Below are 12,644 nucleotides of genomic sequence, written 5' to 3'. Positions count from 1 at the left end.
ACACAAAAGAAGACAACGTGACCGGGGCAGCCCCAGTGGCGCAGCGGTTTGGCCCCCGCCTGCAGCCCGGGGTGTGATCCTGGGGACCCAGGATCGAGTCCCACGTCGGGCTCCCTGCATGGAACCTGCTTCTCCCTCTGCCTGTCTCTCTCTCTGTCTCTATGAATAAATAAATAAAATATTAAAAAAAAAAAAAAGAAGAAGACAACGTGACCATGGAGGTAAACATTGGAATGATGCAGCCACAACCCAAAGAATGACAGCAACCACCAGAAGCTGAAGAGACAAGGAACAGATTCTCAACCAGAGCCTCTGGAAAAAATGGTTCTTCCAACATCTGCCAATGTGCTACTGATTTTAGACCTGTGGCCTTCAGAACTATAAGAGAATAAATGTTTGTTGTTTTAGCCACTGAGCTTGTGGTCATTTGTTGTTACAGAGCTGTAGGAAACTTAATCAATTGCCCTTTCCAGTTCTCCTGTATTTTTATCAATCAGTAGTACCCATTATCTTCAGTGCTCAAGCAAAACTTTCAACTTTGTGTCTCTTTCTTATTTTATAGCTCAGAGTTTTTCAATTTGGAGCCACAATCCATTTATCAGTGAAATATAAAATCTTTAGTGGGCAGGGATCCTACCTGGCTCAGTCAGAAGAGCATGCAACACTTGATCTCAGGGTCATGAGTTTGAGCCCCACGTTGGGGGTAGAGATTACTTTAAATAAATAAATAAACTTTAAAAAAAACTACCTAAAATCTTTAGTGGGTAACAATCAGAAAAGCGTTAATAAAATAACAAAAAATTAGAGCACAGCATATGTAATAACAGTAAATGATGTTTCATGGGTCTGTTCAGATTATACGTTAGTAGCTATGTCCTGGTTTGTGAGTTTTCTTACTTCTTACTGTGGGCAGCAGCCCAAAATGTTGAAACCAACTGCTTTTAATATCTCCCCAAGTCAATTATCAGTTCCTCCTTTCTCAACACTCACACAGAGGCCTTCCTACTTATTTATTCTAAGCAGGGGAATGTGGTACTCTGGAATCAGGTCACCCAAGATTTAAAGATAACTCCATCACTAAATTTTGTGATCTAGACCTCTCCGCATCTGTTTTCTCACTATAAAATGAAGATCATAATACTTTCCTCATAATATTGTTGTGAGGATTAACTAAGATAACATGTTAAGTGCTTAGTTCAATGTCTAAACATAAAAATTGTTCGATAAAATGTGTGCACTATAATCTATGTTCAAATTGTCTCTCTATAGTAAAACCCTTCTAACTAATCTCTCCCATGCTCTCTCATGACCCCATTAATCCTGCTGCCAATAGTCCAACATTCGATTAATCTTCCTAAAGTATTCCTTTTATCAATAATGTTCTGTGACTTACCATTGCTTATAGAGTTAAATCCATACTCTTCCTGATATTTAAAGCACTCCATCAATAAATAAATAAATAAATAAATAAATAAGAATAAAAATAAAAAAATAATAAAGCACTCCATCACCTGGCCACACAACATTCTCATTGCTTTCCCATCAGGTACTGCTGACTCAATCACAGAAACAAAGTCTCATTTGCTAATGTTGTTCCCTTATCACCTTTCTTTCCACATACTAAATGACACACATTCTTCAAGGTTTAACAAAAGTCCCAATTCATCCGTGAAACTTTCTGATAATCAGAACTAATATTAGTTCCTCCATTATAAATTTTCTACATGGTCAAGTAAAATGTCATATTCTCCGAAGTCTGGCCCACTTAGATTGAAATCTCAGCTCTGCTCTTTAATAGCTGTTAGACTTCAGTCAAAGTTACTTAATCCCCTACTCTAACTTTCTTCATTAGCATAAAGAAGATAAGGATACAGTCTCCCATCCAAGTGCTAACCAGGCCCAACCCTGCTTAACTTCCGAAATCAGATGAGATCAGGTTCATTCGGTGTAGTATGGCCATAAACAGATGAATGGATAAAGAAAATGTGGTATATATATATATATATATACACACACACATACATGATAGAATACTACTCAGTCATCAAAAATAAAAATGAGTTCTTGTCATTTGTAATGGCATGGATGGAACTAGAGGGTATTATGCTAAGCAAAATAAGTTAAGCAGAGAAAGAAAAGTTATCATATGATCTCATTCATATGCGAAATTTAAGAAACAAAACAGAGGATCATAGGGGAAAGAAAGAAGGGGAAAATAAAATAAGATGAAATCAGAGAGGGAGACAAACCATTAAGAGACTCTTAATCATAGGAAACAAACTGAGGGCTATTAGGGGGCAGGGGGGTGGAAGGATGGAGTAACTGGGTGACAGGCATTAAGGAGGGCACATGATGTAATGAGCACTGGGTATTATATAAGACTGATGAATGATTGAACTCTACCTCTGAAACTAATAATACACTACATGTTAATTAATTGAATTTAAATTTTTAAAAAACCTAATAAGTTAAAAAATAATAAATTAAAAAAATTATAAATTTTAAAAAAAAATTTAATAACAAAAAAATTTTAATAACATAAATAAAAAGAAAATAAGGATATGGAGGTAGGGCTGTTGGGATGTTTTCATGAGGTAATATCTCATCACACTGGCACCCAAATGATCTTGAAAACTTGCTCATGACACTTCCTTTCACATCCTATATTAGAGTGAGATAACATACATACATAAGATCCTATCCCCATACTCAAGCAGTCATCAACTGTTTTTAATATTCTTTACTACTAAAACTGGACATGGCCTTGGATCCTTCTCAATACACTATACCAAGTAGTCAGTATCAATGGATGAAAATTCATACTAACTATAAGCAATCCCTGGGGTAGGGACTATATCATTACTTTCAATTCCTCTTTTTAGGAACTCAAAAAATAAATGTTAAATATAAGATTTTACTTTAATCTAAGTGGTTAAAAGATAAGATACTAGAAAGCCCCGTCTTCTATTTTACCCTTTTTCAAACTTTATTTGAATTTCAGTTCATTTTATTTTTTTATGGTGAAAAAAATTTATATTTAGATTTATAGCCAGCTGGACTCAGTTTAGATGATCCCAATTTTGTTGGCAACATCCAAAGCATCATAGTCAGGAGCCAGTCGAACATATGCTTTCTTCTCTCCATCAGGCCTGATCGAGGTGTTGACCTTGGCCACATCAATGTCATAGAGCTTCTTCACAGCCTGTTTGATCTGGTGCTTATTGGCCTTGACATCCACAATGAACACAAGTGTGTTGTTGTCTTCTATTTCTTCATGGCTGACTCAGTAGTCAGGGGGAACTTGATGATGGCATAGTGATCAAGCTTGTTTCTCCTGGGGGTGCTCTTTCGAAGATATTTGGGCTGCCTTCGGAGACGCAGGGTCTTGGGTCATGGGAATGTAGGTGACATAGGGATCTTTTTTGTGTGACTGTGCACGCCTTTCAGCACCACTTTCTTAGCTTTCAAAGCCTTGGCTTCAGCTTTGGGAGGGGCAGGGGCTTCCTTCTTCGCCTTTCATGCCATCTTCGTGAAAGGGCGAATTTCAGTTCATTTTAAGGCCAGTTTATTGATTGTAATGAAAGCATGGCAGACATTCTTTGTCCTCCTTAATTACACTATTTTCTTTTGCAGTACTTTAATTTAGTGCAAGACAATATTAATACTCTGTAATTACGTGCCAGAGATGGCAACACTAATCAAAGTAAAATATTAAAAGTCTGACTCAGCTTTACCAAATCATTAATAAAATCTCTGTTGATCATCTAGAGATATGATATAAGGTTAAAAGTCTTGGTAATTGCAATCAGTGGCTTCTACTATTCTCTATCAATTAGGGTTATACTACATTCAAGTTTCTAGCATATCTATTATTAAGTCAATTAAAGCAAATTAGAAAATAAACTAAAAAAGAACAAAGGAAAGGAAGAATACAGCATCTATTTAGTAACAACCTAGTTCTATTCAATAATAACCTAGTTTTTTTTTTAATTTCCCAAGTTTTAGCAATGAAGGAATAGTATAATTTACTGCAGAATTTTGTTTTAGCAGCTCTTGAGCTATGTGACTTTTTAAAATGCCATTTATTTACAAGATGGCTTGGGTCCTATTGTGTTAAGTTTAATATATACAAATGTAATGGAGTTTAGGGGCACCTGGGTGGCTCAGTTGATTAAGCAGCCAACTCTTGATTTCAGCTCAGGTCATGATATCAGAGTCCTGGGACTGAACTCTGAGTCCAACTCGGTGCTCAACATGGTGTCGGTTGGAGGATTCTCTCCCTCCCTCTCCCTTTGGCCCTCCTCCTGCTAGCACATTCTCCCTCAAATAATTTTTTTTAAAAAAGAGAGATCTATAAATATATACAAATATAATAGAGTCTTACTATTGAAAAGAAATTATGCTCTCCACTGTCAGAATGAGAAGTAATAGATTTATCAACTGAGTAGAAAGTCATTGGTTTCTTTTAAGCACAAAACATTAAAGAGTCATGGTGACATTTACAATGAAAGCTAAAGAATACTTTTTTTTTGCAAGAATACTTTTTTCTTTTTTCTTTTTTTTTAAGATTTTATTCATTTATTCATGAGAGACACAGAGAGAGAGGGGGGCAGAGACATAGGCAGAGGGAGAAGCAGGCTCCATGCAGGGAACCCAATGCGGGACTCAATCCTGGGTCTCCAGGATCAGCCCTAGGCTGAAGGTGGCGCTAAACCGCTGAGGCTGCCAAATACTTTTTTTCCATTAGGTAAACCTTCAAAGTTGTAGAATTTTAAATTCAACAAACATAAAGCATAAAAATAGAAAACATAAGTCCCCAGTCCTCAGGGACCCCCAGAATAAATGTATGAAACAGCATCGTGTGCCCTGAGAATGAAAAACAATCCTAAAACATGAGTGAATTGAGGTGAATATGGTTCCCACCCTCAACTCCACCAGATGAAGTAGCTCATCTAGCCTATACTGTCTAGAAATGGAATACAGAAGCAAAAGCTTTTACTCAGAAGCCTCTAGTAGCATAAAACCTGAACACAAATACCAAATATAAGATTCTTACAATGAAACAATATTAAAATAAGGAGAGCAAATCCAAACCTGGGCATTAATCAAAGCAACTAGTATGAAAATGCAAAAGGAAATATACAGCTAAATAAGGAAGCTTGAGAACCAAGAAAAGCAAGAGTGAGGAGTAACTGAATGGCTAAAAGTACTGATCCAGATTAATTCAAGAACGGAGCATAGAAGTTTTCTGTAACTTTTTATGCAAGAGCGGCCTAGCATATGCAAATAGGGCTTTCTATGGAATAAAATCAAATGAACACCATCCAACCCCTGGTATCCCAGATCCCCCCCAAATGGATGAAAATGTATAGTGTATTTTTTTCTTGTGTTCTGACTTTTTTAATTATTATGAATTACATAGATACTATATCTACATATGATTGTAGAAACTGAAACAATAAAGATAAAATTACATAATACCACTAAATTCTATTTGCTTTCCCCAAAGCAACCATTGCTCTCAGTTCAATGTGTTTCCCTTTAAGACTTTACATACATTTCCTACATTCACAAAAAATATATAGCTTTGGTTTTGTAATAGAAATCATGTGATTTTCTGCATATTGTTCTGAAATGTTTTTCATATAACAGTATGTGGTCAAGATATTTTTCCAGGGGATCCTTGGGTGGCGCAGCGGTTTGGCGCCTGCCTTTGGCCCAGGGCACGATCCTGGAAACCCGGGATCGAATCCCACGTCGGGCTCCCGGTGCATGGAGCCTGCTTCTCCCTCTGCCTGTGTCTTTGCCTCTCTCTCTCTCTCTCTCTCTGTGACTATCATAAATAAATTAAAATAAAAAAAAAAAGATATTTTTCCAAAGAAGACATCCAGATGTCTTCAAGAGATACTTGTAAAGATGTTCATCACTCATTACCAGGGAAATACAAATCAAAACCACGAGGGCAGCCCCGGTGGCGCAGTGGTTTAGCGCCGCCTGCAGCCTAGGGTGTGATCCTGGAGACCCGGGATCGAGTCCCACGTCAGGCTCCCTGCATGGAGCCTGCTTCTCCCTCTGCCTGTGTCTCTGCCTCTCTCTGTGTGTGTCTCTCATGAATAAATAAATAAAAATCTTAAAAAAAAAAAAAAAAAAAACCACAGTGAGATACCTGTCAGAATAGCTAAAATTAACAACAGGAAACAACAAACAATGGCAAGGATGTGGAGAAAAGGGGAACCCTCTTACACTGTTGGTAGGAATGCAAACCGGTGCAGTCACTCTGAAAGACAGTATGGAGGTTCTTCAAAAAATTAAAAGCAGAACTACCCTACAATCCAATAATTCCACTCAAGATATTTACACAATGGACACAAAAATACAGATTTAAGGGAGTACGTGCCCCAATGTTTATAACAGCATTATCAACAATAGCCAAACTATGGAAAGAGCCCAAGTGTCCATCAACTGATTAATGGATAAAGAAAATGTGGTATATACATACAATGGAGTATTACCCAGCCATCAAAAAGATTGAAATCTTGCCATTTGTAGTGAGATGGATGGAGCTAGAATGTATGATGCTAAGCAATTAAGTCAGTCATAGAAAGACAAATACTATTTTATTTCATTCATATGTGGAATTTAGGAAACAAAACCGATGAACATGTGGGGAGGGAGTGACTGAGGAGAGAGGGGGAAACAAACCAAAGAGACTCTTTTTTTTTTTTGCAAACTCCATGCCCAGTGTGGAGCCCAATACAGGGCTTGAACTCATGACCCTGAGATCAAGACCTGAGCTGAGATCAAGAGTTGGTCGCTTAACCAATTGACTCACCAAGTGCCCCCATAAAAGCACTGGGTGTTATATGTAAGATGGGTCACTAAATTCTATTCTTGAAACCAATATTATACTATATGTCAACTAACTAGTATTAGATAAAAATTGGGGAGAAAAAAACCAACAAAATATGGCCAAAGAATAACTCAGGTATTTAAGCCACCTTTATTTATTTATTTTATGCATTGTTTATTTTTTACATGAGGGAGGCAGACTATCAAGGGACAAAATAGGATGTGTAAGAGAAAGAGGAGAGGAAAGAATTGCAGGTAGCCTGGAAATAGTGAATCTTTCTGGTTCATTTTGGCAACTAATTCACTGACAACTAGCTAAAGGTTCAGTCTAGAAAGTGTGCCATTGAGCAGGCTGACTGGAGTCAACAAAGATAACAATTTCAGTAGTTCACAGATTCTCTGGAGAACCTGGCTAATACCTACAGAGTACACCAGAGCAGCTGTCTCTCTGTAACAGCTGCCATGCCTGTCCAGTGGCTCCCCAACTCCCACAGCCACATCTACACTCATTCAATACTCTCCTCCAGTCATTAACCTTCCATCAGCCAACTGCAGAGCTGAGTTCTGATCATATCAGTCTTTGGTGCTTAGGAGAGTTGCCTAGTAACCAATAACTCTCAACTGCCTTCTTTGGGTCTAAATATCTAACACACTGTTCTCTGCTGCCACTATTGGGCCAAGTTTACTCTTCTCTAGCCTAAAATAGGATATTTTCTTTTAAGAGGTTAACAGTAAGACTCTAAAAACGGAACACTGGATATACTCTTGACCTGAATTACTAATAATTTTACCTTCTCATGAGCAATGGGAGCAACAACCAAAACTATTTCTCTTGAGTCAATCGACAAAGAAATTTTGATGAATCCATTGACAGATAACTTAAGAGAAACAGAAAGAAATTAGAAGTGGTAGCATCGGGATCCCTGGGTGGCACAGCGGTTTAGCGCCTGCCTCTGGCCCAGGGCACAATCCTGGAGACCCTGGATCGAATCCCACATCAGGCTCCCGGTGCATGGAGCCTGCTTCTCCCTCTGCCTATGTCTCTGCCTCTCTCTCTCTCTCTCTCTCTCTCTCTGTGTGTGTGTGACTATCATAAATAAATAAAAAATTTAAAAAAAAACAAAATTTCTAAAAAAAAAAAAAAAGAAGTGGTAGCATCTTTTTGGATAGGTAGATTGGTGGAACATGGAGGAGCCAGTTTGAAAGATGGAAAGCAAGAGTTAAGTGTTGGACATATTAAGTTTTAGATGCCATTAAAATATCCAAGTGGAGATATTGTTTGACAGATGTGTCTGGAGATATAAATTTGAGTCATTGATATTTAGGGTGTAGCAAGGATTAAAAAAGAGAAGACATCTAAAGAGTGAGCTTTGGGGCTCACTAATGTTTAGAAGTTGGGAAGAACAGGCAAATTCAGTAAAGGATATTATGACTGAGTGACCTGTAAGCTAAAAAAACCCAGGGACACGTGGGTGGCTCAGCGGTTGAACACCTACCTTTGGCTCAGGGCGTGATCCCAGTCCTGGGGTGGAGTCCCATATCAGGCTCCCTGTGGGGCACCTGCTTCTCCCTTTGCCTGAGTCTCTGCCTCTCTCTGTGTGTCTCTCATGAATAAATTTTTAAAAATATTTATTAAAAAAAGAAAACCAAGAGTGGTAAGTCCCTAAATGTAGAATGGTTCTGAAGGTGAGTGTGGTCAATCATGTCAGATACTGCTGAGAGATGAAATATAGTGGAGACTAAGAATTGACCAATGAGCATGGTTTTTCAGAGTCATCTGTGAACGCCTACATCAGAAATACTTACTAACATGGATTTCTGGGCCCATCTCAGATCTACTGGATCAGACTGTGGAGAGGAACCCAGAATTCTGCTTTTAAACAAGCACCAGGGGCACCTGGGTGGCTCAGTGGTTGAGTGGCAGTCTTTAGCTCAGGTCGTGATCTTAGAGTCCTGGAATAGAGCCTCCTATCAGGCTTCCCGCAGGGAGCATACTTGTCCCTCTGCCAATGTCTCTGCCTCTTTCTCTGTGTCTCTCATGAATAAATAAATAAATCTTGAAATAAATAAATAAAATAAGTAAACAAGCACTAGATGATTCTTAAGAACCCTGTCTTGGAGTCTTTATTGGTGGAATTATACCTATCTTTGCCATAGACCAGTGGTTCTCAGGTTTTAATGTCCATCAGCACCACCTGGTAAATTCCTTAAAACACAGATTACTGGGGATCCCTGGGTGGCTCAGCGGTCTGGCGCCTGCCTTCAGCCCAGGGCGTGGTCCCAGAGTCCCGGGATCGAGTCCCACATCCAGCTTCTTGAGTGGAGCCTACTTCTCCCTCTGCCTGTGTCTCTTCCTTTTTCTCTCTCTCTCTTTGTGTCTCTCATGAATAAATAAACAAAATCTTAAAAAAAAAAAAAAAAAAGTAGAGTATAAGCACATCTGATTAAAAATGTGGCCCCTTCCTTGGTTAGTAAAACTCTAACGTAACATAGTTTACTTTTTTCAAGTTTTCTATCTCCCATCACAGCTGGAATTTCCCCTTCCCTTTCCAGGGAAGCCTCCGTTTTTAAAGCCTTTCTGCTGATTAAATTAGATCTACCCTCCCTTGCTTAAAGTCAACTGATTATGGACTTGAATCCTTACTCTTACTCCTAGGGGTCTCTTCCTTCTCACACTATTACCACATTCAAGACACTCTGATACCAAATGTGTAGGGGTTTATCCCCACACCAAACAACTCTCTGTGACACCAGCTGAGTATCCTACAACTTAATTCTGACACTATCTACCTGGAGATAGCATCAGATCCTACAGGTTAAGGGTTTAGTCCTACAGGACTGCCCCCACTTCGGATCCCAATCATTAGTCTGAGTAATGACCTGTTCTTCTGTTATATGTATCAGAGGTTCCCATGGTGTCCTCCTTGAGTTCAATTAATTTGCTAAAGTGGTTCACAGAACTCAAAAAAACAGTTTACTAACTAGATTACTGGTTTATTGTAAGAGGATAGAACTCAGAAGAAGAAATGCCAGATGGAAGAAATGCACATGATAAAGTATGTGTGAAGGAGCACAGAGCTTTCAAACTCTCTTCCAGCATACCACTCTCCCTAAAACTCCCTGTGTTCCTCAACCCAGAAGTTCCCTGAACCCCATACTTGGGGGATGTTTATGGAGGCTTCACTACATAGGCATACTGGATTATTAAGTCAATTGCCAGCCCCTCTCCAGAGAATGGGGGGTGGAGATAAAGTTCCAAGGTTCTTGGCACTTAGGTGCCTCAGTCAGTTAAGTATCTGCCTTTGTCTTGGGTTATGATCCCAGGGTCTGGGATCCAGCCCCACATCAGACTCCCTGCTCAACAGGAGGCCTCTGCTTCTCCCTCCTCTGTGCTCATGCTTCCTCTCTCTCAAATAAATATATAACGAAATCTTTAAAAAAAAAGTTCCAAGCTTCTAATCATATCTTAGTCTTTCTAGTGACACACCAACAGCCAGGAGCCCACCAAAAGTCACCTCTTAGAACAAAAGATACTCCCATCAAAAGACACCCAGGAAATTCCAAGGGATTTAAGAACAAAGATGTCTTAAGTGCTCTTAACATTTATGAAATTCCAAGGGTGTTAGGAGCTCTGTGCCAGGAACAATTAATAATTAATTAATATATAATTATAATTATATATAATATATTATATATATTAATATATAATTAATATAGCAGAGACCAATATATAGACAAGTCCCTGAATTAACAATTGCTTGCCTTTTTAAAACTTTTCAACTTTACATTGGTGCAAAAGCAATATGCACTCAGTAGAAACTGTATTTCAAATTCTAATTTTGATCTTTTCCCAGACTAGCAATATACAGTATGATACTCTTGAAATGCTGAGCAACAATACCCAGCCACAGCTTCCAGTCAGCCATGCAATCATGAGGGTGATTAACCATATACTTAGGCCATTGTGTTTTTCACTTTCAGTACAGTATTCAATAAATTACATATTTGCCACTTTATTATATAATAGGCTTTGTATGAGATGATTTTGCCCAACTGTAGACTAATGTAAGTGTTCTGAGCACATTTAAAGTAGAGTAGGCTAAGCTATGATGTTTGGCAGGTTTGGAGTATTAAATGCATTTTAAACTTACAATGGGTTGGTCAGAACATAACCCCTTCATAAAGTCAGCAAACCATCTTGCTCAGCTGTAGACCCCAAAAGTTAAAATCAGAAATAGACAAGATTCTGGCAGCCTGGTGGCTCAGTGGTTTAGCACGGCCTTCAGCCCAGGATGTGATCCTGGAGACCCAGAATCGAGTCCCACATCAGGCTCCCTGCGTGGAGCCTGCTTCTCCCTCTGCCTGTGTCTCTGCCTCTCTCTCTCTCTCTCTCTGTTTGTGTGTATGTGTGTCTCGTGAATAAATAAAATCTTAAAAAAAAAGATAAACCAAAAGGGTTACCCTTAAAAAAAAAAAAAAAGAAATAGACAAGATTCATGCTCTAACTGAAACTCATTATTTTTCTTTCTTATGGCACTTTTCTTGAGGCATTACTGAGGATGTTTTGCAATGACTGGAACATTCCAATCACCAGGCCAGAAAAACCCTGATAGCAACAGAATGCCTAGAACACCACAACCCCTTCCCTGCCCATGATCACATACTGAACAAATCTCAACCCCCACCTATGATCACAGGCTCCCTGCCTGCTCTTTAGCATGTGTCTCCTGAACCTCTCCCTATAAAACTCACGGTGTCCACTTTGCGGGCAAAGAAGTCTGTTGTTAAGGCTTGAGCCTACTACCACCTCCACCAACTGCCAGCACCTGATAAAATTTTTCCCCTTCTCTTTTCCAAACCCCAATCTCTTGAGTGATGGGCTTCTTTTGTGACCAGTTAGTTCATTCAAATTTTTTCAGCAACAGTGTTAGCAAATCCAACCAGGAACTATGGTTTTTATTTATCCAGCCCCCTGGCGATTCCCTGGGACTGAGTGCAGCATGCCAGGGCTTCCCTATTTGTTTCCTGAGTTAGTAGCTATGATAGGTCAGTAACAGTAAGTCAAGGAAGATCTGTGCATATTTTCTATTATCTCATACCTCTGAGTGAGAGGATTGGGCTTATCAGCAGACCAGCTTTGCTTTAGAATGGGTGACCTGTTGGAGAATCAGAGCAGTCATCCTTACAAACACTGCAAAGTTAGTCAACAGATCGAAATATCCAGCTGCAGGTGAACTTTAAGTATCTGAAGGCACAAAGTAAACATGTAGAAATTTCAAGAAGAGCCGCTAGAGCAAGTTGAAGAATGTGAGCAGGAGGTGAGGCAAGATGCTTGGTTCCTGGACCTGTTTTCAAAGTATAAGCACAAATAGTTGTATTAGTTGCATTAACTTCACTCCACGTTCTGTTTTGTTCCCTACTTAATCAGTTTTATGCACATCTTATTAATCATTAACTTTGCCTTTCCCCTCCAACTCCCTGCTTACCCACTGTTGTAGAAACCTAATGGAGATCAAGCAGTAACATTTGTCTTGAAATTATCTGACACACCTGATCATACCTGGTCCCAAAGTCACCTCATTGTCTGGAGGAATGATTACCTCCAAACTGTTTCAAGAAACCCTCCCTGAAAGATTTCAAGCAACACTTCACCCTCCTCTCATGTATTCATTTCCTTCCCCAAACATATTAGCTGTCCCTAGGCTCAACACAGAAAGGTAACTTTGGGAATAATCTCCTGCCTTCTTGCTGGGCTGCCTTTCTGATAACAAGGCTTTCTTTGCTTTAAAGCCAGT

At 39.1% G+C, this 12,644-nt stretch overlaps 1 protein-coding gene across 1 annotated transcript in view; it reads right to left on the bottom strand.

Moving 5' to 3' along the window:
• FRRS1 (ferric chelate reductase 1) overlaps positions 1 to 12,027 on the bottom strand; it is a 61,400-nt gene extending 49,373 nt beyond the window's left edge. The window contains exon 1 of the mRNA XM_041750822.1: positions 11,949 to 12,027. The gene's annotated coding sequence lies outside the window, so the exon portion shown is untranslated. The remainder of the gene's footprint in view (positions 1 to 11,948) is intronic.
• Between the last annotated feature and the right edge of the window lie 617 nt (positions 12,028 to 12,644).

The sequence above is a fragment of the Vulpes lagopus genome, chromosome 3, assembly GCF_018345385.1.
Source record: "Vulpes lagopus strain Blue_001 chromosome 3, ASM1834538v1, whole genome shotgun sequence".
Lineage (NCBI taxonomy): Eukaryota > Metazoa > Chordata > Mammalia > Carnivora > Canidae > Vulpes > Vulpes lagopus.
Note: the sequence above shows the minus strand (reverse complement) of the source record. Positions and strands in the feature narration are given on the sequence as shown.